The 24,483-nt window shown below is 35.1% G+C and overlaps 1 long non-coding RNA gene across 2 annotated transcripts in view; it reads right to left on the reverse strand.

Moving 5' to 3' along the window:
* Nucleotides 1-212: 212 nt before the first annotated feature.
* Nucleotides 213-24,483, reverse strand: part of LOC138160145 (uncharacterized) — a 440,030-nt gene continuing 415,759 nt past the window's right edge. For both annotated transcript variants that reach the window (XR_011168089.1, XR_011168088.1), the window contains exon 2: nucleotides 213-274. This is a non-coding gene — a long non-coding RNA (uncharacterized lncRNA). The remainder of the gene's footprint in view (nucleotides 275-24,483) is intronic.

Genomic DNA, 24,483 nt, shown 5'->3' on the forward strand with positions numbered 1-24,483 from the left:
ATCTGAGACAGAATTTTAACTTGTCTTCCCACTCCATGTGCAAGTTCTGTGAACTAATGCATAGGTGGATTAAATAACTGTTTCTTTTTAATTAATTAACATATTGGGGTGTAATCTCATTTTCTTTAGACTACCTGAAAATATCTTTGTAATAACTATTAGCAGACAAGATGATAGGTATGATATGCGTCTTATCTTGTTCCCATGTGATCTTTATTTCTTTTTGTTTTTCTTTTCTTTCTATTTTTTTTTTTTTTTTTTTTTTTTTTTTTTGCTTTTTGGAGCAGGGAAAGGCAGGGCAATTGGGATTAAGTGACTTGCCAAAGTTCACAGAGCTAGTAAGTGTTAAGTGTCTGAGGCCAGATTTGAACTCAGATCCTCCTGACTCCAGGGCCGGAGCTCTACTCACTGTACTACCCAGCCACCCTTGATCTTTATTTCTTCTGCTGGGTCTCTATAGTTGGAAATATTTTCATTCTATGTAGTTTAGAGATTAAAAATATTTGAAAGTATGGCATCCATTAAAATGTTGTCTTTTTTTTTTGGAGGGGGAAAGGCAGGGCATTTGGGGTTAAGTGACTTGCCCAAGGTCACATGACTAGTAATTGTTAAGAATCTGAGACCAAATTTGAACTCAGGTCTTCCTGACTCAAGGACCAGGGCTCTATTCACTGAACCGCCTAGCCACCCCAAATGTTCTTATTTTTTATGGATAAATGTGTGAATGATTATGAGCAACAACATAATCTGTGACACTTCTCTAGTCTAAAGACAATTTATTTATCAAATTCTCAAGAATATTTTGAGGTTTGTATGTTTACTGTAGGGAGTTTTCTAATCAATTGATCAAGAATTATTAGGTAACTATTCTATGCCAAACATGATGCAAAGAGTTGGAGAAGAAAAAAGAGGCAAAAGACAGTTTCTGCCTTCAAGGACCTAACAATCTAATGGGTGAAACAATACAAAAGGAACTATGTATAAAGAAGCTGTATACTGGATAAGTAGGAAATGATTAAAAGGAGGAAGACACTGGAATTAGAAGGAATTAGGAAAGGCTTCTTGTAAAAGATGAGATTTTAGTTGGGACTTAAAAACCTTCAGGGATGTCTATAGTGAGAAAAGTGAAAGAAGACCATTCCAGGTATGAGGGAAATCAGAGAAAATGACCAGAGGCGAGAAATGGAGTGTCCAGTTCATGGAACAGCCCAAAGAGGGCAGTGCCACTGGATTGAGGACTATGTGTTGGAAGAATACTGGAAAAGTAGGACGGGGCTAGATTATGAAGTGTTTTGGATGCCAAAGTGAACATTTTGTATTTGATTCTAGAGGAAATAGAAGCCACTGGAATTTATGTAGTAGGGGTGGGGTATGAAATGATTGTACATGTATTTTTTAAAAATCACTTTAGTAGTTGAATGGAGGATGAATTGGAGTGGGGACAGACTTGAATTCTTGAAGTGATGAAGGCCTGCACTAGAGTGATGTCAGTGTTAGAGGAGAGAAGAGGACATATCTGCGAGATGTTGCAAATGTAAAATTGACAGGGTTTGGCAACAGATTGGATGGGGGGTATCCATTGAGAGAGAGTAAGGAGTTCAGGAAGACTTCTAGGTTGTGAATTAGAGGGACTGAGAGAAAGACAATGTTTCCCTCTACAGTAATAGAGAAAGTAGCATCAAGGGGTGTTGGTAGGGGAAACAGGGGACAATATAACTTCTCTTTTGGATATATTGAGTTTAAGATGTCTACTGGACATCTAATTTGAGGTGTCTGAAAGGGAGCTGGAGATATGACATTGTAGGTCAACCAAGAATTTGAAGCTGAATAAGTAGATTTGTGAATCAACAGCACCAACATGCCAATTAATAGCATGAGAGGTGATGAGATCACCAAGTGAAATAGTATAAAGGAAGAACAGAAATAGATCTAGAGCCAATTTTTGAGGGACACCTATAGAGTATGATTTGAGAGGATTCAACAAAGGAGAAATTAGATAGGCTAGATAAGAATCTGGAGAGTAGTATCCCAAAAACCTAGAGAGAAAAGAGTATCAAGTCAAAGACTAATGAAAATTCAAGGACAGTGAGGATAGAGAAAAGGACATTGGATTTGGCAACCAAGAGATCATTAGTATCATTCAACAAAGCAGTTTCAGTAGAAAGGTAACATCAGAAGTTGGATTGTAAAGTTTTATCTACTATTTGCTTCTGAAAGATAGCAAACTTCTCATATAAAATTCTAACCATGAAGGTATATTTTACTACAAATTCAAGAAGTCCCTTCAAATTGTGGTAACCTGCCAGTAAGCTGTATTTTCTAACATTTTTTTTGCATACTATGCTTTGATTAATAAGTTAATACTCTTTAAACATAACATCTGTAATTTCTAATGGTGAAGATTTGATTCTGATTTACTTTTGTTATTAATCCTTCCATTTCAACAACAACAAAAACAATACAACACCCACAATTCTCCCTTAATAATTAGGGAATTTCTCAGAAGAGAGGAATTTGGAAAGAAAACATGATATGTACATATGATGTGACATATTAGTAATGGTTAGCTTCAATTAACTGGATACTGTTTAATGATTCTTTTGTCAAAAGTAGAATAGTAGATTAGTTCTTGGCTAGCCTTAGTGGGAATTGCATCCTTTAAATAATGAAAGAACAAATAAAGATAATTGTTGTTCTGAACCTGAGTTTCACAAAAAGCAGGACCAAAGGATCATAAGTTTAGAGGTGGAAGAGACTTTAGAGATCTTCTGATCCAGGGCAGCTAGATGGCACCATAGATGGAGTGGCAGGCCTGAAGTCAAGAAGACTCATCTTCCTGAGTTCAAATTTCCTAGTTGTGTGACTGGGCAAGTCACTTAATCCTGTTTACGATAGTTTCTTATCTGTTTAAAAAAATGAGAAGGAAATGGCAAACAATCCAGGATCTTTACCAAAAATCTACCACAAAAGCAAAAAATCCCACAAAAAACAAAAAAACAAATGGAGTCATCAAGAATTGGTTACAACTGAAATGACTGAAGTCAAATCTCTACATTTTATAGGTTAGGAAACTGAAACATAGAGATGTAAAGGGTCTTCTTATTGTCTATTGTCACAAGAGTAATAAGTGAGAGGCAAGATTTAAAGTGAGTACTTTTTCCTCAATAATACAGAACAAGTCTCTGAAGTAGAAATGATATTAATTTTGAAGAAAGTGACCACTCTATCTTAAAATTTTTATAGAAAAGGAGAGAAATGTGGAGTCAAACTGAAATACATCCGAGTTCTGGGGAGAACAGATTTCAATGGATTCAAAGGAAGGGGAGGGAGAATCTCTTGGTCTAAAATTCTAAAAGAGCAGTCAGATCAGGAAAGAGTGGAAGCTCTAAAAATTGAAGTTATTAAGATAAAAAAGAAAAAAAAAACAATCTTGATGAGTACCAAAAGGGGAATTGTGTAAAGATGAATAAAACAAAAATATGTCAGTGCTCTGAAAAATCATGTCAGACATGCGAAAGCTCAGAAAAAGTCTAAAAATTCTAAGGATAAAATGACGGAAGATTTGGGCTCAAGTTCACCTCTAACACATATTGGCAGTGTTACCCTGAATAAGTCACTTAACTTCTCAGTGTCCCTAGGCAATTCCCTAAGAACAGAAGTTAAGAAACACAAGGGGAAAGGATGAATAATGGAAATGGTCTTCACATTGATTGCTGGTTAGGTCATATGTGGAACATTCTGTTCAATTCTGAGTACCACATCTTTCCAGAGTAGATTAACCAGGATGTCATTGTACCTCATGATCAGTGAAATTAAGGAACTGGGGATATTTACCCAGGCAAAGAGTAGAGGAAGGCTTGATTTGGAATGCTAAATATTCAAATAAATGAATGTTGTTAGGTGTAGCATGCCATTAAATTTATTTGGCCTGTTGAATGAATGAATGAAAGCATTTTTAAAAGCACTTGCCATGTTCTAAATGTTGTACTATGTACCAGAGATATAAATGCAAAATGAAAAACTTTATGTCTTCGAGGAAGTTACATTCTAATATGTGGAGACAACACAGAGAAAGAAGTGATTACCAGTTAAGTAACTTTTGATCTGGGCTGCCACAGGGTGAAGTGGAATGAATAAAGTCCCTAAATAGGTGGAGGCAATAAGGGAGTCAATTGACACAATCTTTCAAAAAACAATGATTGATTTGATTATGTTTCCCAAAAGAAGAAGTAGGAAGAGGAGAACACACTTTTGGTGTTATGGTAGATGGAAAGAATCTGGCCATGATCGATGACTAGATAAAATGTGAAGTCTGTTCTGTTCTGGGCCAGCATATTATAGTAGCCTGTGTCAGTATTGTGTTCTCTAAGTCATCAGTTGAAATAGACCAATCCCAGAATGAGATTCCAAACACAAGAGGATTTAGGCTAGAGGAAATGGTCTCTGCATTTCTGGTGGACCAGTGTCAGGGAGGAAGGCAAGAGGATGACTGGAATGAATGAGCTGATGGATTGTAGAATGTGAGAGTTTCTACGAAGATCTACAAACCGTGCTTGGAAATGTGTATTGTCTAACTTGCTTTTGGAAAATTAGTGAATAGTTATCACCTGTGCAAATTCCAATTGATAAGTCATAGTTTATGAAGAAATCAATCACCTAATTAATACACATTTTGCATCTATGCCAAAATAGCAAAATGTAAGAGACACTTTTTCATACTTAGCACGTGCCTTGCACACAGTAAATGTCTGATACATGCTTGTTGGATTGAAATAGAAGTTTCAGAGACAAATTTCAGTTTGACAAAAAGAAAACCTTCCTAAAAGTTAAAGCTCTTCAAAAATGAAATGTTATGCTTTGTTTCTTATTTACATACACAAAAGCTCATCAAAACAAAGTTTGATTTACTATTTGTTGCAGATAATTTAGAGGAGGTAATTGTTTAGGTAAGATTTGGACTATATGGACTCAGATTCATTCCAAGTTTGAGCTTCTGTGACTTATAAAGAAGTATTATCTTTATGATTTTCAAAGATTCTAGTGAGAATGAGGTGGTTACAAATATGGAAACATAGCTTTTTTAAAGTTTAAATCCTATTTGTCATTCAGCTTTTGTAGTATAACATTGTTCAATTGATATTGTATGTGTACATTTACACACAGTACATATATATGTGCACATATGTCTACATATCTACATATATGTGTATATCTTGGTGGAGAGGAAGAATATTAGGATGTTTTCATTTGCCTTAGGCTTGTTCAGACATTGTTTAAGAATTCCTGATTCAACACAACTCTGTGATAGCACAACCAATATAAGCACACAACTAATATTGTCAATTTGAGGTCCAAACTGCTTCTGAGAGTCCAACTCTCTTTGTTCATGATTGACCTCTTGTAGAATAACAAATCTATTCTGCTTATAAGATATATATTTTTGGCTTTTCATATAATAGGTCTATTTTCAGGTATATTAACTTAGGTGATCTTGATATTATATTCAGTTACTCAATATTCAATCTTTCTGCAGGGGAACTTATGGCCAAAGAACATCAACATGATGGCAACCCTTTTCTATCTGTCTTCTCAAAGTAGCTAAGAACTGAGCATGCCTGGATAATTGACATTTTCCCCTTGAGAGAGAACTCCTGTGGCATAGATCTGAGACTGTATCAGAACATTAGAACATAGAATGAGAAACTTATATTGTCACCATCTAAGTCTTCATTACATTGTGGGAAGATGATTCTAACATTTTTTGTGCATAGTGAATTGACATAAAAGGAAAGAGACGTTAATTTGCTGATTTTTTTTTAAATTTCCATACCTTCTAGGATCACACCTAATTCTATGATGTGATGAATTTAAGACTTTTCTATTTTTGGAGACATTTTTTTTCCTGCTGGGTGAAAGATAATGATTCAGTAAAAAGGAAAAAAAAAGCCTGTTGACTCCAGGACACATAATTGTCAAAAGACAAGACTTCTCTGGATCAAGACTAGTGACGAGGTTAAAGCTGTTTCTTAATTCTCACTGATGTACACTGCATTACATTGCTTAGGCCATCAGGTCATAGAAGAATAGAACATTAGGAAAAGGCATGTGGCAACAGATTGATCTTTTATAGTAAAGAATCTTTGAACTAGATTTCATAAAAGTGAGCTGTGAATTCTTTATTTAGATTGGTACATTTTCTTAAGTACAAAATAGCATCAATACACTTTGTAAAATACTGGTTCCATTCATAGACTGGAGGGATAAAAATGCCACTTTTTAACTTAATTTATCTTGTAATAGCCTATACGTGATGTGCACCACTCATATTTTGTTCATTCATTTTAAGAATATAAAGAAAAAGCATCATGCTCTCCTCTACAACTATAGTCATTCAAAATTACAAATGTGAACACAATATGATAATATAAAGTTGCCATTATGTCACTGACTTTAAAATTTTTATGAAAGTACTTATAGATGTAAATAATAATAAAATTAATTTAATATATAAAAGTCACAAAAGGAATTAGATCCTCAAGTTTTAACCCTTAAAAACATCACAAAGAAAAGATTCCAGGGCCACAATTAAAAACTCAAATAAAAGTAAGAAAGAACCTTTTATTTCATGTTTAGCAATCTTTAAATACTACAGCCACCCAACTGCATTTATTTAAAAGAGAGAGAGTTTGCCAAAAGTTTATGAAATATAACTATGGTCTTTCTACAACAGACACATACCTGGTCACTGCTCCAGTCACTTTCTCTCCTTCGCTATTTCCAGTTTATGTGATCTAACTGTGTGCATACTCTCTCCACTAATGTACATCATGAGCTCATTGCATGCTGCAATAGATTTTTTACTGAGCCCCTGAATCCTCTCTCTCTCTTCTGTACCACAGAACTCCTTCCCAAATGGCACCTAGTGGGTAACCTGATAGGAAGCCTCACTGAGTGTATATAGACTGCTCTTCTAGGTTGATAAGACTTAGATTTCATGCTTCTTCTGAATGACTTTCAAGAACCCAGGGTTTCCTCTACGCTAAGACAAGATACTGCAGTTTGGTATGGTGGCACATGCTTATAAATCCCAAATGCTGAGGGAGTCTGAGCCTGGTGGATTACTTGAGTTCATAGCTTTAGTAGGTTTGATGAGGTGCAGGCTCTGAGAATTCCCTTGAGCTCTCCTTCAATCTTTTGAGGTACAGGCTCTGGGAACTCCCCTTTAACTCTTACTAAATCATCTCATTTGATGAGGCATTTGCATGAGGCCATAAGCCTTACATTGTGGTAGGGCCTAAAAATGAAGAGGTTTCCCATAAAGAGTTGCTCTGGAGACCCCAAAATACCAACAAGCCGGGTCCTGCCAAATGAATTTGACTCAAGTCTTCTCAGCCAAAGAAAAGTAAAGTTTATTAAAAATTCGCTTGTATTGGACACAGAGTAACACTGTGCTAGGTCATTCTATGGTGCTCTCACACACATGGAGGCAGAAAGTTGTGGGAGGAATCTAGGTGTGGTCTAGAGGAGTAGTTTGAGGAGGGTCTTCAGAAGAAGTCAGATGAGGTCAATGGAGGCTACCTAGAGACTACAGGCAATGGTGGGCTAGGCCAATTCAAGCATGGATTGATATTTTGATAGGCTCAAGGGTGGGGTTTGGGCCTAGCCTAGTGAAGGAAAGGTTACTAGGTTCCTTAAAGAGGAGAAAAAAGCCCAAATTGGAAGTAAAGTAAGTCAAAGTATCAATATTCCAGTTATAACTGAGATTGAGCCCAGGAGCGGCAACATGGGTAACATAAAGAGACCAATTTTTGTTTTTCTTTCACTTTAATATGATTTTTTTCTAATTACATGCAAAAATAGTTTTTAACATTCACTTTTACAAAGTTTTGAGTTCCAATTTTTTTTCCTCCCTCTCCCTACCTTACCTCCCATCTTCTCAAGATGTCATGTAATCTGCTATAAGCTCTACTTGTATAGTCATATTAAGCATATTTCCACATTAGTTATTTTGTGAAAGAAAAAGCAGACCAAAAAAGAAAAACCACGAGAAAGAAAAAAAAACACAAAAAAAGAGACAGAGAAAATAGTATGCTTTGATCTATATTGAGACTCCATAGCTCTCTCTTTGGTTGTAGATACCACTTTTCACCATGAGTCCCTTGGAATTGTCCTAGATCATTACATTGCCGAGAAGAGCAAAGTCTATCAAAGTTGGGCATTGTGCAGTGTTGTTGTTACTATGTAGAGTGTTCTCCTGGTTCTTCATGCAAGCCAGTCCAGGTGTTTCTAACATTTGCCCGCTCATTATTTCTTACAGAACAATAATATTCCATCACATTCATATACCACAAACTATTCAGCCATTCCCCAACTGATGGGTATCCCTTCAATCTCCAATTCTCTACCACCACAAAAAACTGCTGCAAATTTTTTTTTGTCAGTGTGGGTCCTTTTCCCTTTTTTTTAATGATTTCTTTGGGATATATACCTACCGTGTTTTCCCGATAATAAGCCCTCCCCCGAAAATAAGCCCTATTGAGATTGCTACTGTAGTGAAGGTGATCCCCTGCGCTACACGCTACATTATGGTACCCTCTGTATGCACCGTTCCCCCCAACCCCCCCCCCGGGTGAAATGCACGCCGCGCTCTGAGCTGCATCCAATCAGAGCTGCTTATTGAATAAAGGTACATTTTTTTTTCACATTTACCTGTTTATTAAAATTGCTGTCAATGTTCATTAAAATAAGCCCTCCCCTGAAAATAAGCCCTCTGGTGTTTTTCTGTCCAAAAAAAATAAGAGTTCTAGGGGGTTCGCAGAGCATGTACCCCATCATTATCACAGGATCAGAGGGTAAGTAGCCCATTGGGCACAGCTCCAAATTGCTCTTCAGAGTTGTTGGATTATTTCACAACCTTACCAGCAATGTGTTAGTGTTCTAGTTTTCCCACATCTTGAGAGAACAAATTTTAAAAAAATACACGAGTGCTCGATTTAAAGAAAAAAAAATATATGAATGTATTGCTTTTATAAAAATGTTTTACAGAGTTCCTTATGGGTTATATCAGTAACAAAAGTCTCTGCCTTTTTCCCTTTGGGTTTACTGGCTAAATTTCTTTCTCAAAGACCAGGCCTTAAACCCAATTCACTCTGGAATTCATAGATTGGACAATAGGTCCCTGCCCTTCTACCAGAGTGAATGTAAATATGAGTTTTCTCTGTTGGCTGGGAACCTTGAGGGTCTTCTCCTCCCAGTCTGATTTTTTTAGATTAAAGGGGCCATCCCTTGAGGAACAACTTAAAAGAGACCTATTCACTGAATGGGTGTTAATTCACTCAAAGTGAGAACCTTAAAAGACCTTAGCCTAGAAGGGCCAGGTTCTCCCATTGTATCCTGGGCCATCTCCAGTCATTTTGATGAATATCTGACCACTGTACCCAGATGGTTCTAGGGAGAAAGTGAGGCTGGTGACTTTGTACAGCCCTCTCTCACTCAAATAAAAGTCAACTGCAAGTCATACCATCATCACCCTAATGTCATGGTCCTCTTCAAAAACAAAGGACAAACACAAGGGCTATTTGGGTAAGAAGTATCTTGATGTTTTATTTTATGTTTCCTACCCTACTCCAACATTCTTTTCATTTTGACAAGAAAATGAATTTGAGCCCAACAAGATCTAAGTGAAAGAGACAAAAATTTTCCTCTACTAACTGGGTTTCAATTTCTATCTTTTTGCCTTGAATATCCCCTACTTTTTCACCTAAATTATGAGGTACAGGCTCTGGGAGTCCCCTTGAGCTCTCTTGAGTCCTTAAGGTATAGGCTATAAGTACCCTCTTGAATTCTGATTAAATCATCCCATTTGATGAGGCATTTGCATGAGGCCATGAGTCTTTCATTGTGGCTGGACCCAGACCTCTGTTACTAGCCTAGCCCTTCATTGTCCATCTACTTCCCACCTTTGAGCCTGAAGACCCTCCCCAAACTCCTCCTCTAGACCAACTCTAGATTCCTCCCACAACCTTCTGTTTATAAGAACCCATCTCACTCCATGTGGTGTGAGAGCACCATAGATTTTACTAGCACAGACTTACTCTGTGTCCAATACAAGCAAACTTTTAATAAACTACTTTTCTTTGGCTGAGAAGACTTGAGTCAAATTCTTTCAGCAGGACCCAGCATGTTGGTATTTTGGGGTCTCCAGGGCAATCCTAACCCTCTTTGTGGGAACCTTTTCATAACCACTGGACATCATGGCAGACTAGACTTATATTGCTTGTCTCTAGAAGAAAGAATAATGTTCAAATGGGTGAAAATTTCAGTGAGGTAAATTCTGGTTTAAATTGAACAGCATCTTGCTAAAACTTAGAATTTTCATAAAATAGTAATACAATAGTATTTATGTAGGAGAGCCTATATGATCATTTAAAAAAGATATTATACAACTAAGCATTCATGCTTCAGATAAGGGACTGATTTTACCACTAAGATCCCTTCTAACTCTGACTCTATGAATCAGCTCCAATGTGATAGAGTAGAAAGAACAGGGATCCTAAAGTCTGAGAATCTGAATTTAAATTCCTCCCTTGATACATAATTTTCCTAGGTTACAGTTTTCTCAGCTCTAAAATTAAGGGTTTGGATTAGATGAAATCTGTGGTCCCTCTTAACTTTATGTTTATGATCTTTAGTAAAAGGAAAGAATTGGCCACTCAACTCATTGGAGTGTACTTTTAATAAAGGAAATATTTGTGTAAAAATTCCTCTGTAGTAGAAGGAGTTAATATTTGAAGACAGCTTTTGATCTAAATCTCTCAGCAAATGTTGTGCTTAAAAGGTATAGGAATATCATTGGCCATTTATCACTTACCTCTAAAATAAGATCAAGCAGCCATGCAGAAGAGACAAAAAGTAACCTTTGTCAAAGAAAAAAAAAAACAAAAATAAAAGACCAATGCTTAATCAGAGCAAAAAAATCAGAGCAAACCTGAACGAAAGATAGGAATTCACTAAATAAGAAGCTCACTAATTAAGGCCTTTTATTCAATAAGGGGAAAATACCTACCAAATGTGAGCATATGACTATTTATGAAGTTAAAACTGAACTAAGATGAAATTCACCTCAATGAAGTGAACATTTGTTAAGGGTCAATGGTATGTAAAGTATTGTGCTGGGCATTTGTGATAAAAAAAAAAAAGCCAACTATCTGTCACAGAGAATTTTACATCCTATTGGAGAAGAAGAATACATTTATGGTGTATAACATATATATGTATGTATATAGCTATTTGAATGTAAACAAATACATGTAAAAATGTACAAGGATATTTGGTAAGTGAGGGTATGGGAATAACTGAAAGGATTACTAAAGGCTTTATGTGGGAGACGGTGTGTGAGGTAAGCCTTGAAAGAATACAGGTTTTTTTTTTTTTTAATGTGGGGATGAGGAACAAATGGATTCCAGTAATGGAGGACTTACACAAAATTGGGAGATGGAATTGCATGTAAGTGAATGATATAATTAGATAAGAACAAAGTACATGTGAAGGAGAGAAATACGAAATGATTTAATGGTAGTATATGTTAGTACCAGATTATTGAGTTTTAAGCAAGTCAAAATATAGGCCAACAAGGGCGGCCAGGTGGCTCAGCGAGTAAGAGCACTGGCCTCAGTGTCGGGATGACCTGGGGATTGAATCCGGCCTCAGACACTTAGCACCACACCCAGAAATAACTGGCCGTGTAACCTTGAGCAAGTTACTTAACCCCAACTGCTTTAAAAAATATACATATAGGCCATGTAGTGTTGATTATTCCAATGGTTTCTTCCCTATCTTGTCCATGAAACTTTAAGCCATTTTGAACTTTTGTTTGGGTAATTAGGATAAAGGGCAAGTAGAAGGAATGTAGATAGAAGAAAATAAAAAGAGACAGGAAGCATAGAAGTTGCAGAATTGACTGAAAAGTGATTTTGTGGTAAGAAGACTTAGACTAAGATTGCCCCCCCACCCCCCCACACACACTTTCTAAGTAACTTCACATCTTTGAGACTCAATTTCTTATCTTTTAAATGTGAATATTGGACTTCATGCTTCCTGGCATTCCTTTTTGCTCTTATATTTTAGCTCTTATAATTCTATAGTGGTAAAAGAAAGCAGAAAGAATATTTTCTTAGAAGTAACTAGAAGAATTAAAAGGAATCAAAAGACTTGGCATGCTATTTATTTGCTAAAGAATGGATTCCAAGGCATCTTTATATTCATCAAAAACTACTTAATTGAAAAGCTTAAAATTAAACCTTTTGATTATTCCTATAAAACATCTTGACCACAGTGTTGGATATGGCTAGTAAATATTTATGAATAGTCATGAAAACTGAGAGCCTCAGGTGAGTATACAAAGGAGAATGTAGAAGGGTCTCTGCATATATAACCTGTATAAAGCATATCAGTGAAACCCTATCTGCAGAGACCTCAGGCAAGGCAGCAGTGGGACCCACAGAGTGAATCTAAATATACTTTACATGTCATGTAAACACACTGTCACTTTAACATGGTTTATTCTGGAACAGCCTCACCAGAGTACTTTACCTCATGTAATTCATTGCTCAACACTGTTAGACCCCTCCCAGTCCCACCAAAATGAAGGCCTTTTAAATTTACTGAGCCTTCATCCATGTCTCACCTGAAAGCTTTTCACATTATGAGTATAAAAATTTTATACTGTTCCTTGGAAGCACTGTAACTTCATTCTGAATTCATTCAAAAGATTCAGTGAGAAAAGATGCTGTGAGCTGAGGAATATTTTCTTTTGTTTCTTAAAAATAATGAGAATGAATCAGAAAAAGCCACACAAATTCAGATTCTCAGACTTCAGGATCCATGTTCTTTCTACTCTAACACATTGGAGCTGATTCATAGAGTCAGAGTTAGAAGGGATCTTAGTGATAAAATCAGTCCCTGATCTGAAGCATGAATGCTCAGTTGTATAATATCTTTTTTAAATGATCATATAGGCTCTCCTGCATAAATACTATTGTATTACTATTTTATGAAAATTCTAAGTTTTAGCAAGATGCTGTGCAATTTAAACCAGAGTTAACCTCATTGAAATTTTCACCCATTTGAACATTATTCTTTCTTCTAGAGACAAGCAATATAAGTCTAGTCTGCCATGATGTCCAGTGGTTATGAAAAGGTTCCCACAAAGAGGGTTAGGATTGCCCTGGAGACCCCAAAATACCAACATGCTGGGTCCTGCTGAAAGAATTTGACTCAAGTCTTCTCAGCCAAAGAAAAGCAGTTTATTAAAAGTTTGCTTGTATTGGACACAGAGTAAGTCTGTGCTAGTAAAATCTATGGTGCTCTCACACCACATGGAGTGAGATGGGTTCTTATAAACAGAAGGTTGTGGGAGGAATCTAGAGTTGGTCTAGAGGAGGAGTTTGGGGAGGGTCTTCAGGCTCAAAGGTGGGAAGTAGATGGACAATGAAGGGCTAGGCTAGTAACAGAGGTCTGGGTCCAGCCACAATGAAAGACTCATGGCCTCATGCAAATGCCTCATCAAATGGGATGATTTAGTCAGAGTTCAAGGGGGTTCCTAGAGCCTGGGTAGTGTTTTTTTTTTTAATTCCAGGCTGCCTTTAATTGTCTAATGGAGAGGAAGGAATAAGAGCTTGGCTTCACCATTTTGGTTTGCACCCTTATATTTTGACTTGAACACTCCCTATTGATAGAACAGTACATACCAGTTTGAGACAAGTATGTTGACAAAATACTTTATTAGGCAAAACTGGTTTTGCTATGAATGACCCAGTCATGGACCTTGATTTATTACTTTATAAAACACTGCATAGAGATTCTCATTTTTTCCTATCTTTAAATTGGAGTTGATTATTTAACTATTCATTTGTCCATGTTTTATACATTCATCAAGCATTTATTAAGGAATTAAACATAATATTGCATTTTCAGTACTAATATGTACTAATTATACACTAAGCTCAAACCAGATTCATAGGATTAGTACTCATAACTATTTTATTAGCTTTTAATATAGCATAGACTCATAGTCCTGTTCCTGCCTTAATTTTTATTCTTCTAAATGTGTATCTGGGGTTCTATAATGTCCTCGTGCTTAGCATAGTTCCTGGCACATAATAGGTGCCTAATAAATGATTATGGACTAACTTACCCCAGAAATTTTCCTGAAATTATTTTTTACCCAAACACTACCCAAAGTGTAGGGGCCTCATGGTGATTTTGGTTGCCACAAGACAGTCCGGGAATGGAGTTGCAGTAGTTCCTGATGTTTCCATTCTAGAGATGTCAATAAGTAGGTACATCATCTTTTGAAAAATTTAGAGGCAGAGGCAAAGTTAGAGAATAACTCCTCTAATGCTATCATTTTTAGATGCAGTAACTAAGGTCCATAGAATTTAAGTGACTTCCTAAAGGTGATATTGGCATTAGGAAATAAAAATGGCTCATTTTCAACTAGAAGCCATCCTCCAACACATATTTCTTCCCAAATGTTCAGATACATCCAGAAAGAAGTGAAACAAGGTGGGAAAAAGGAAAACAAACAAATAAGAAATAAGCAAAAATCTGGGGGGCTAGGTGGCACAGTAAATAGAGTACCGGCCCTCGAGTCAGGAGGACCTGAGTTCTAATCTGGCCTCAGATGCTTGACACACTTGCTAGCTGCCTGACTTTGGCAAGTCACTTAACCCCAACTGCCCTCCAAAAAGCAAAAACAACAAAACAAAAAACCCCCAAAAAACTATATTAAAGTATCACCATTTGTTTGGATGTTCTTTTCTTTTATGAAAATGATCTCACTCCTTGTAACTTAATGACCACCACTCACTTAACCTTCACATTCTTTATACAGTGATGCATTTTCACCTAAATAAATTCATCTTTGAATTTCCTTTCTTCAGTGAGAACATTCAGTGAATTTTTATTTTGCTGTGCTGCTTTTATTTTGGTCATTATTCAAACACTACTGTGGTCACATACTATATATTGAATCTTCCTTTGAAACTCTGTAGAATAAACCAGAACCATATCCAGGCAAGAGAAGATTGAGGGTTTGGGCATCATCACTGATCTAGCAGTATGATAAGGTTTTTAAAACCTTTGCTAAGAGACAGAGAATTAGTTCTATTATTGATATAAGCAACTACACACACACACATCTCTCTCACACACAAAACTTAAAAGGCAACTTCTGAAAAGAATATAGCAGCAGAATTAAATATACAACATAAAATATTCTCCTGATACAGAAATTTAACAACATTGAATGCAGATGGCAGCTTGCTGAGCTCATTAATCAGCAAACAGAATGTATTTTATTTAGGGATAACAGGAGTTATAATGAAGAATGGGATGATGACAGTGAATATGCAAGCTCACTGACTGAGATAATTATGTGAAGAGATTAATACACATTTTTACAATGCCAGAAATAATGATATTAAAATCTCTACTGTTTTCTTGGCATAACATTAGATTTTACATATAGATTTAGAGCCACAATAATCAAATGGATCCTGAAAGATTGATGAGACCAAAATAAAAATTTATATTAGAGAGAAATAGCATCCAAAGATGCCTATGGACAATTTTAAAAAATCAACTACTTCTCATTAAAAACTTTATGAGTTCTTCACAAAATATTCCTTATCTATGAAAAGTAATAGCTGAGTTCTGCTTTGAAACTCTCCTTTTCAGTCCCTATCTTACCATAAGATCATATATCATAAACTAGAATGGACCTTAGATGTCCTAGAGTCCAACCTCCTTGTTTTAGAGATTAGCAAACTGAAGGATAGAGAGACTGTCACTTGTCCAGATTTGCACAACTATTAAGTTTCTCAGACAGGATTTGAACCTGCATCTTCAAATGAGATAACACTTTGTAAAGCTCTTTGCACAGAGCCTGAGGCAAACTTGGCACTTGTTCCAAGACCATAATTTTTCTTTCTTTCTTTCTTTTCTTTTCTTTTTTGTTTAAACTAAATTTTGTGGTGCCATGAGTGGGAAGAAAAACAGGGGTGTGTGAAAGGCAATTACCCAGGATCTTCCTAGCTGATAAGAATGACAACTCAACAGGAAAATTAAAATGATTTTATCTCTAAGAGATTGGAAAATCGTCCTGGAAAAGAAGTTGAATCTAAAAGCCTGGCAAATACAGTGGTGTGTAAATTACTTGGGACAAAACATAATTTTGATATAATTTCAATTTTGACAACAATAGTTATGAGTATATATAATCTATATTAGGTTGACTTAGAACATCTGATCTTGACTAGACTGAGCTTTTCCCCCACACCTTCAGTTAATTATCTGGCAGTAAAGTGATGAATTCTGTCACACATGCATGGGCATGCAAACATGTACTCACATATCTTTTTTTCTTTTTTGAAACAGGTTTTATTTTTTTCAACTACATTTAAAAACAATTTTAACATTTTTTTAATTTGAGTTCCAAATTCTCTCCCTTTTACACTTCCCTACCCCTCCTTGAGAAGGCAAGCAATTTCCTATAGAGTATACATGTGCAGTCATGCAAAACATATTTCCATAGTAGTCATGTGACAAAAGAAACATACCAAAAAAAACAAGAAAAATAAAGTTTTTAAAAGGTATGCTTTGATCTACATTCAGACTACATTGGGCCTTTCTGTGGATGTGGATAGAATTTTTCTTCATAAGTCCTCTGAAATTGTCTTGGATCACTATATTGCTGAAAATAGCTAAGTCATTCAAAGTTCATTATAAAACAGTATTGTCGTTACTGTGTATAATGTTCTGGCTCTTCTCATTTCACTTTGTATGAGTTCATATAAGTCTCCCCAGGCTTTTCCTCAAAGCATCCTGCTCATCATTTCTTATATCATACTAAGTGTGATTCCATCACAATCCTATACCACAACTTGTTCAGACATTCCCCAATGGATGGACATCCCCTACATTTCCAGTTTTTGCCAGTACAAAAAGAGTTACTATAAGTATTTTTGTATATATATTTTCTTCTTTTTTTTTCCTTTGGGATAAGGACCTAGTAGCAGTATTGCTGATTGGGATGGCATTGGATAATTAAATTCATTTAAGTAGAATTGTCATTTTAATCATATTGGATCAACTTACCCTTTACTTCCTTCATGTTAAGTGTTTTGCCATTGTGTTCATATAGTTCCTGGGTTTGTAGACTTCCAAATATTTTCTATTGTCTGCAGTTATTTCAAATAGCACATAGTAGTAATAGAGTAATCTTCATGCTGAACTTTGCCCATAATATATAGACATGCTGAAAATTTATGTGGTTTTATTTTATATTTTGCAACTTTGCTGAAGTTAACTATTTCAACTAGTTTTTAGTTGATTCTTTAAGTATATCATACTCATCTGAAAAGAATCATAGTTTTATTTCCTCACATTCTGACTACTTTCATTTATTTTTCTTGTCTTATTGCTATAGTTGGCTTTTTCAGAACAACACTGAAAATAGTGGTCAAAAGGGCATCCTGGTTTCACACCTGATCTTAGTGGAAAGACTTCCAGCTGATTCTCATTACCTTTCTTGCTGATATTTTCAGAGCTAGCTCTGAGAATTTGTATGTTTTCAGTGCTTTTAAGGTGATGTGATCTGTTGGCTACACTGTTCCTGGGGCCCACCAACATGCCAGTGAGACAGAATTTCCTTGTATATCTCCTAAGTTGTCTTAGAATGGAAAATTGTTTCACCCAATCTTGTGTTGGTTCTCATGCTCTTGTATATATATTCTCTACTCTGTCATCTTGGCTCTGTGTCCTCTTAATTCTACTTTCTAATTCTTTTCTTCAGTGAATTTTTTGTACATCTTTTCCATTTTACCAATTCTGCTTTTTATGGGGTTCTTCTCTTCGCTAGATTTTTGTGTCTCTTTTACTATTTGGGCAATCTAATTTTTAAGGTGTTACTTTCTTCTGTGGTTATTTAGCCAAGATATTGACGCTTTTCATAATTTTGTTTATCAGTCTCAGTTCTTTTCCAAATTTTTCCTCTACCTCTCCTAATTGATTTTTAAAAATCCTTTTTGAGCTCTACAGGAATTCTTTTGGGGCCTGTGTCTGATCCACATTTTTCTTTGAGGTTTCGCATGAAGCTGTTTTGACTTCATTGTTTTCTTCTGAGTTTGTGTCTTGATCTTCCCTGTCACCATAGGACCTTTGTCTGGTCAATTTTTCTATTTATTATTTGCTCATTTTCCAAACTTTTTCTATATGTTTAAATATATGTTAAAGTTGGAATCTGCTACTGATGTGGAGGGATCATTATTCCAAGTTTCGGTTTTTGGTGCTGTTGTTTTCAGAGCTAGTTCTGGCTATTTGTAAGTTTTTGCTTCTTCTAAGAAAGTATGATCCAAGGAGAGGTATGTCCATTGCTTTCCTAGCTTGTCTGGTCTGTGAGAAACCATAAGAAGCTCTGGAACTGTGACCAGGGCCTGCAAGTGCTATTGCTCCTTATGTCCCAGGAAATGTGACTTGGGCCCTTGATCTCCTGTGGCTGCAAGTACTAGTAGTTCTTTCTGCCTTGACCCAAGACTAGGACCACCCTCCCTTGTGAGTAAGCAGAAGAGCTAGTCCTTCTCTTTGCCCTGAAACTGTGACCCTTAACTGTGTGCAGGCAATGCAATATGGTCTTGTACTTAGTGCCAGCAAAGAGTCCTCAGTAATCTCCTTCTGACAGGATGTCCAAACCCCTTACCATCTGTGGTCTGAGAGTACCCAAAGCTGCCACCACCATTGCTTTACTTGCCTCTAAGACTTGCTACTGGCTTGCCAGTGTGTGGCCTATGCTGTACTGCTCCAGACCCAACTACCACTCTGGTGAGACTCACATTTCCTGCCAATATCCTAGGTAGTCTTGGACTGGAAAATTGTTTCACCTCAAACTTCTGTTGGTTCTGTCACCCCAGAACTCAAGTTGAGGATAGATAATTCAGATGAATTTTGCCTTTACTCGGCCATCTTGTCTGTACCTCTTATGTGGTTTTCAAGAATGGATTTTGCTCAAAGTAGTTGTATAAAAATTAGCAATCGTAAAAAGCATGCATCACTTATTAAAAGGGCTATAATTGTTGTTGTAGGTATAGGGAACTCAAGCTTTTTAAGGATTATTTAAGCCTATGAAAGAGACTTAGTTTTACCAAAGCAGTAACAAAAGTATAGAACAAAAAGAAAAAAAAAAAAGCACAAGATAAGAGTTGGAAACTATTTCTGCAAAAATCTAATTAGTTCCTAAAACAAGTAAAGATTAATCATAATGGTAATAGCTAGCCTTCATGTAACTTTGTTTCCAAAGCATTTCGCATTTATTAAAATTTGATCTTCACAAGGAGGATATATTACATAGATAAAGATTATTTTTTCAGAGATATAAATGTTGTAAGGTTTATTGAATGAATCAATAAACTTAATTATTATTCTTTGACCCTTTTATATTTCATACTTCTATTTGACAAGTCTGAAAGGTTTTATGATGCCAAAGTGAATTAAAGTACCTGAGCAACTTATTAGCCCTAGGAGTGATGTGATTCAGAGTAAGAATTCAGAACATTAGAAGCGTTCTAACAAAGACTAGGAATAAGAGCTAATGGTTGAGAACATTTATTTTTAAGAAAGGATTTATTTAATTTATTATATATTAAATAACATGTATAATATATTAAATTTATATAATTTATTATTTATAACATATGTAATTATATATTATAATATAATTAAAAATTATTATTAAGAAAAGATCCTAATCATACACCAGGAAAAAGGAAATTATACCTATGATACAAATGTTTATGCTCTTACTAAACAGCCAATGAAGTAGCAAAAAATAGTAATTGGCTGATAATGGTTAGATGATTGAAGGAAAAGAAAGAAATGAACACTTATTAAGTGCTTACTATATGTCAGGCATTGTGCTAAGTGCTTTACAATATGATTTCATTTTATTTTCACAAAAGTCCTAGGCAGTAGGTATAATTATTATTCCCATTTTATAGTTCAGGAACCAGGAAAAGATGGAGGCTAAAAGATTCACGCAAGGTCATATAGCTAGTAAGTGTTTGATGCTGGATTTGAACTCAGGTCCTTCTGACTCCAGGCTTAGTCCTCTATTCACTGAACTATGTATCTTCCTTCAAAATTCCTATTCACGTTGAAAGATGAACCTGTAAACAAACATATAAATAACAGCTAACATTATGATTCAATTCTTTTCCCCATAAACAGAAGTAATGTGATGAATCCATGATTTTTCTGATAAGGGGTACTTCTTCCACTGATGCAGACCCTTTACAGCCTTTATATAATGTAGAATTCTTGTTTTCGCCTTTTCATAAACCCTCCATTGAGCATCAATTCATCCAAAAAAGCAAAAGCTCTACTACTTAATGTTTCCAGGTATCATTATAACCCACATGTTATGCACAGCTTTTCCCTATCATTCAATATTGACATAGTTGGTCCAGTTCTTTTCTACTTATTCATATACTCGATAATACCACCTCATTGACAAGTCATCATTGGCAGCATGATGTTTCCTATTGATACCTACCATTCATCTTTTCACTGATATTTGAGTCATTTTTATGTTTGATCTTTGTTAAGATCCAGAGCTATATAATATAAAAGTTAGGAGAAAACTAGTGCGATACATACATACATACATATGTGTGTGTGTATAACATAAGTAAAATGGTGTTTTAAGACATTTGTCCTGTTTCCCAATATGATCTAATTTAATCACCTACTTTGCTGTTCTGTAAATAGATCATGATCATCAGCAATTCCTGATACATGTTGATTGGCTAATTCATCACTCTTACCATTTAGTTCCTGTTATAATATGGACAATGCAATTTTTGTATCTACTTCATTTTGCTAGTGTGGGTTGCTATTCATGGTGTTGTTTATATTTTGTACTAAACATACACCATGTTTTTGGCAAAAGCCTTAAGTGAACATATATCTCTGGTCTATGCTTCCCTAACATCACCATTGTTGATTGAACACAGGTACTTTGATAGTTATATCTCTAAGTAGCTATATATCTAAGATGATTTAACTATTTTAATATATGTATGTAGCCTTTATACCTTCTGGACTCCCACTCTCACAGTAACTGGGTCCCTCAAAGTAAGTTTGCCATCTCTCTCCTCACTTTTCTGGGAAGATTCCCTTGGGATTGGGGGTACTTCCCTAATGCTATTAATCCAAGCTCCTATTCTGATGTGTTCTCTGAAATGTTAACTGCCATGATCAGTGCCCCAATTTCATTTAACAAACTAACTTCAAATAACTTTTGTAAAGCAACATTTAACAAAGAAATATTTTTAAAAGAGATGTTTAGGTATAACAAGAGCAAGTTACAAAGTATTTCATTCCAATACCTAGGGGCGCACTCTCCCCTTTTCCACCTTGATCTCTGGTGGAGTGGATTTTAACTAAAAGTAGTTATATAGCATTGACCCCACCAAGTTCACTTCTGAATTATGCATAGTTGATAGATGAATCACTTTATCTCCCTAGTATCTTCCTTTGATCTATGCTCTGTCAAACAGGTTGATTGAGACTTTGATCCTTACAATGTGGCTTCTGGCAAATCCTAACATGGATTCTAGTCCTTAGACTTCTAGTACTTGATATTTGACCTTTCAAAGCTCACAGGATTGTACCCATCAATAACATCTGTTCCCATTAAGCAAGAAAAGACAAAGGTAAAGAGCCTATATTTAGGGGCTGCCTATTGGTCCCAGGTCAAGAGGACTCATGGTCTCTAGCACTCAGGGGCATACAGCATCTCTCTCTGTCTCTTTGTTTCTTTCTATCTCTGTGTTCATTTGTTTGTCTGTCTGTCTGTCTCTCACTATAGCCAGATAAAAAAGAGGATATTCCAGATTGTATTTATAATTTTTTATTAGTATGGTTTATTATATTTATATTTTTTCCTTGTATTGAGCAAACATTGCTCTCCCAGTGTAAATATAATCTGACCATTGTGTATAATCATTTTAATAGATTTTTAAGCCTTTTGCTGATATTTTATTTAATTTTTATCAGTATTCATTAGACATATTTGTCTGTGGTTTTCTTTCTATTTTCTCTCTTCATGATAGTTTCTTTATATCATCTGCAACTGTTATGAATTTTCTTTTTTCATTTTTTGATATTGAAGATTTAGTTTTGTTTACTCTTTTAAAAAGTTGAAGTAGCAAATAGTTTTATTAGCTTAGAAAACAAAGAGCTCTTAGTTTTGTTTCTCAATCCATTGCTTTTATTGCTTTTTGTTTTGTTCATCTCTTCTTTGATCTCCCCAATTTCTAATTCAGTGTATATTCATTTTTATGCATTGTTTTTTTCAGCTTTTTAGGTACATGTCCAGTTAATTGTTCTGTTCTTTCTGTTGTTGATAAAGCTATGTATGTATGTATGTATGTGTGCATATATACATGCATGTATATATACATACACATATACACATATGTTTATGTATCTCTCTCTAAATATATATATATATATATATATCCCTATAAGAACTAGCTTAGCTGAGACCATTTTATGTTAAACCTTCATTTAAAAGACCTTTGTTACATATTATTTTATTGCATTATAGTTAGTAAACTATGTGTTTAATATTTCTGTTTTTATGTTATTTTCTTCTTGTGCTTTTATATCCTAATGCATTATGGCATTCAAAAAGTCTGAGAAACAATTTCTTAGTAATTAGTCATTTTATTAATAATGCTTGATTTTAATAAAAGGTCAGTGGCATTCTCAAATGTCAAAGACAATAATGGCAGTGGGTTCATGGCTTATATGCCCTTGGAAGATGGATGTTCCTGAGGATGGCAGTCAACTCTGATTGGTCAATAATTAAGGGGGGAATGAATATTACAGTGGGGGACTAGACAGAGAGACTATCCTTATACCTAGACCACTCCCAGCCTTGGGCAATCTAGACAATGGATCCACCTTCACCTAAGCTTCATTTAGTGGAATTCAGCTTAGATTAGAGATTCCTTGTTTGGGTGATTGGGGTTTGATAGAGGAGAAAGTTATTTTAACCTCAGAGACTGAATATTTGAAATGAGGACTTTGGAAAGGAGTAAATTTTGGATCTTCTCAAATCATTGGTTATTCATAATAATTTCTCTCAGCATTCAGAATTTTTGTGAGATGCAATGTATAGTGCATTCTCCTTTATATTCCTTTTATATAATTTTATTTATTTGTTTATTATATATTTATTATGAATATTATATTTTTAATTATATTAAAAATTAAATTATTACATTCCATTTATATTAGTGCATGCTCCTTTATATTCAATAATTATCAGAGATTTATCATATCTCATTTTTATAAAATTTTATTTAATACCTTAACACCTTTCTTATTAATCATCTTGCTAAATTTGTCTGGGTCTAATAAGGCATGTGGAGCTTTCCTGCTATTTTAATTTTTGTCGCTTTCTTCCTTTGATTCAAATAACTTTCCCTTCAAACATTCCTTTAAGCATTAAGATGTTATCTCATTTGGCATATACCTATTAAATATCAATATAGTTTTATTATGTATGGTATCTTTAAGTATAATGTGTTTTTCCTGTTTGCTTTTAAAGTCATATCTATTTTTACTGTTGCCTAATCTGAAGAATCTAAAGTCTTGACTGACTGGTGGTAGTTCTAGGCTCTTTGGGCTTATGCGCTTAGAGGACTATCTTACATTAGTTAAACATATGGTTTTATATTGCTAAACTTTAAGGTTTTCAAAGCTCTTTGAAAATCTCCATTATATAGATGAGGAAACTGAGGTAGACAGAGGTTGTGACTTGACCAGGATTATACAGCTGCTATTTTCTGAAACTACATTTAAACTAAGGTCTTCTGACTCCCAAGGAAGTATTCTACTCAACTACTAGCTGCTTCTAGACAGTTGATCATACTCAGGGTCAATATGATTATTTAAGTAAAATTAGTGTAACTCATTATGTTTTGATAGAATAACACAAACTCCAAACTTGATGTTTTTGTTTGCATGTCAAAATTCATTCCATACATACATTCATTTATTCATGGAATGACTGCTTCCCTTTCTTAATTCTCTGATTCTGTTTTCCTGATCCATAAAATGAAGATAGTCCTTTTGTTACCTATTTCAAAAGATTATAAAATAATATATTCAAAGAGGTTTGTGAACTATAATTCCATATATATACATATATATGCTATTTCAACATTTTTTAATATTTAAGAAAACACTTTAAATTGTAAAAGCAATTCAGGGTTCTATTTTCCCACTAAATCCAGCTCTCTCTTTTTTCCACCTTCAACTGGCAAACACCTAATACAAAATATATATCTATCCCTTTCTTTGAAAGATGACCAGCCAGGGGCTTTACTGGCTCAAGAATAAAGGCATTAAACATGTTTT

Source organism: Petaurus breviceps, unplaced genomic scaffold, assembly GCF_028583685.1.
Source record: "Petaurus breviceps papuanus isolate PSGF00001 unplaced genomic scaffold, PetGlider_PUasm1.0 179, whole genome shotgun sequence".
Lineage (NCBI taxonomy): Eukaryota > Metazoa > Chordata > Mammalia > Diprotodontia > Petauridae > Petaurus > Petaurus breviceps.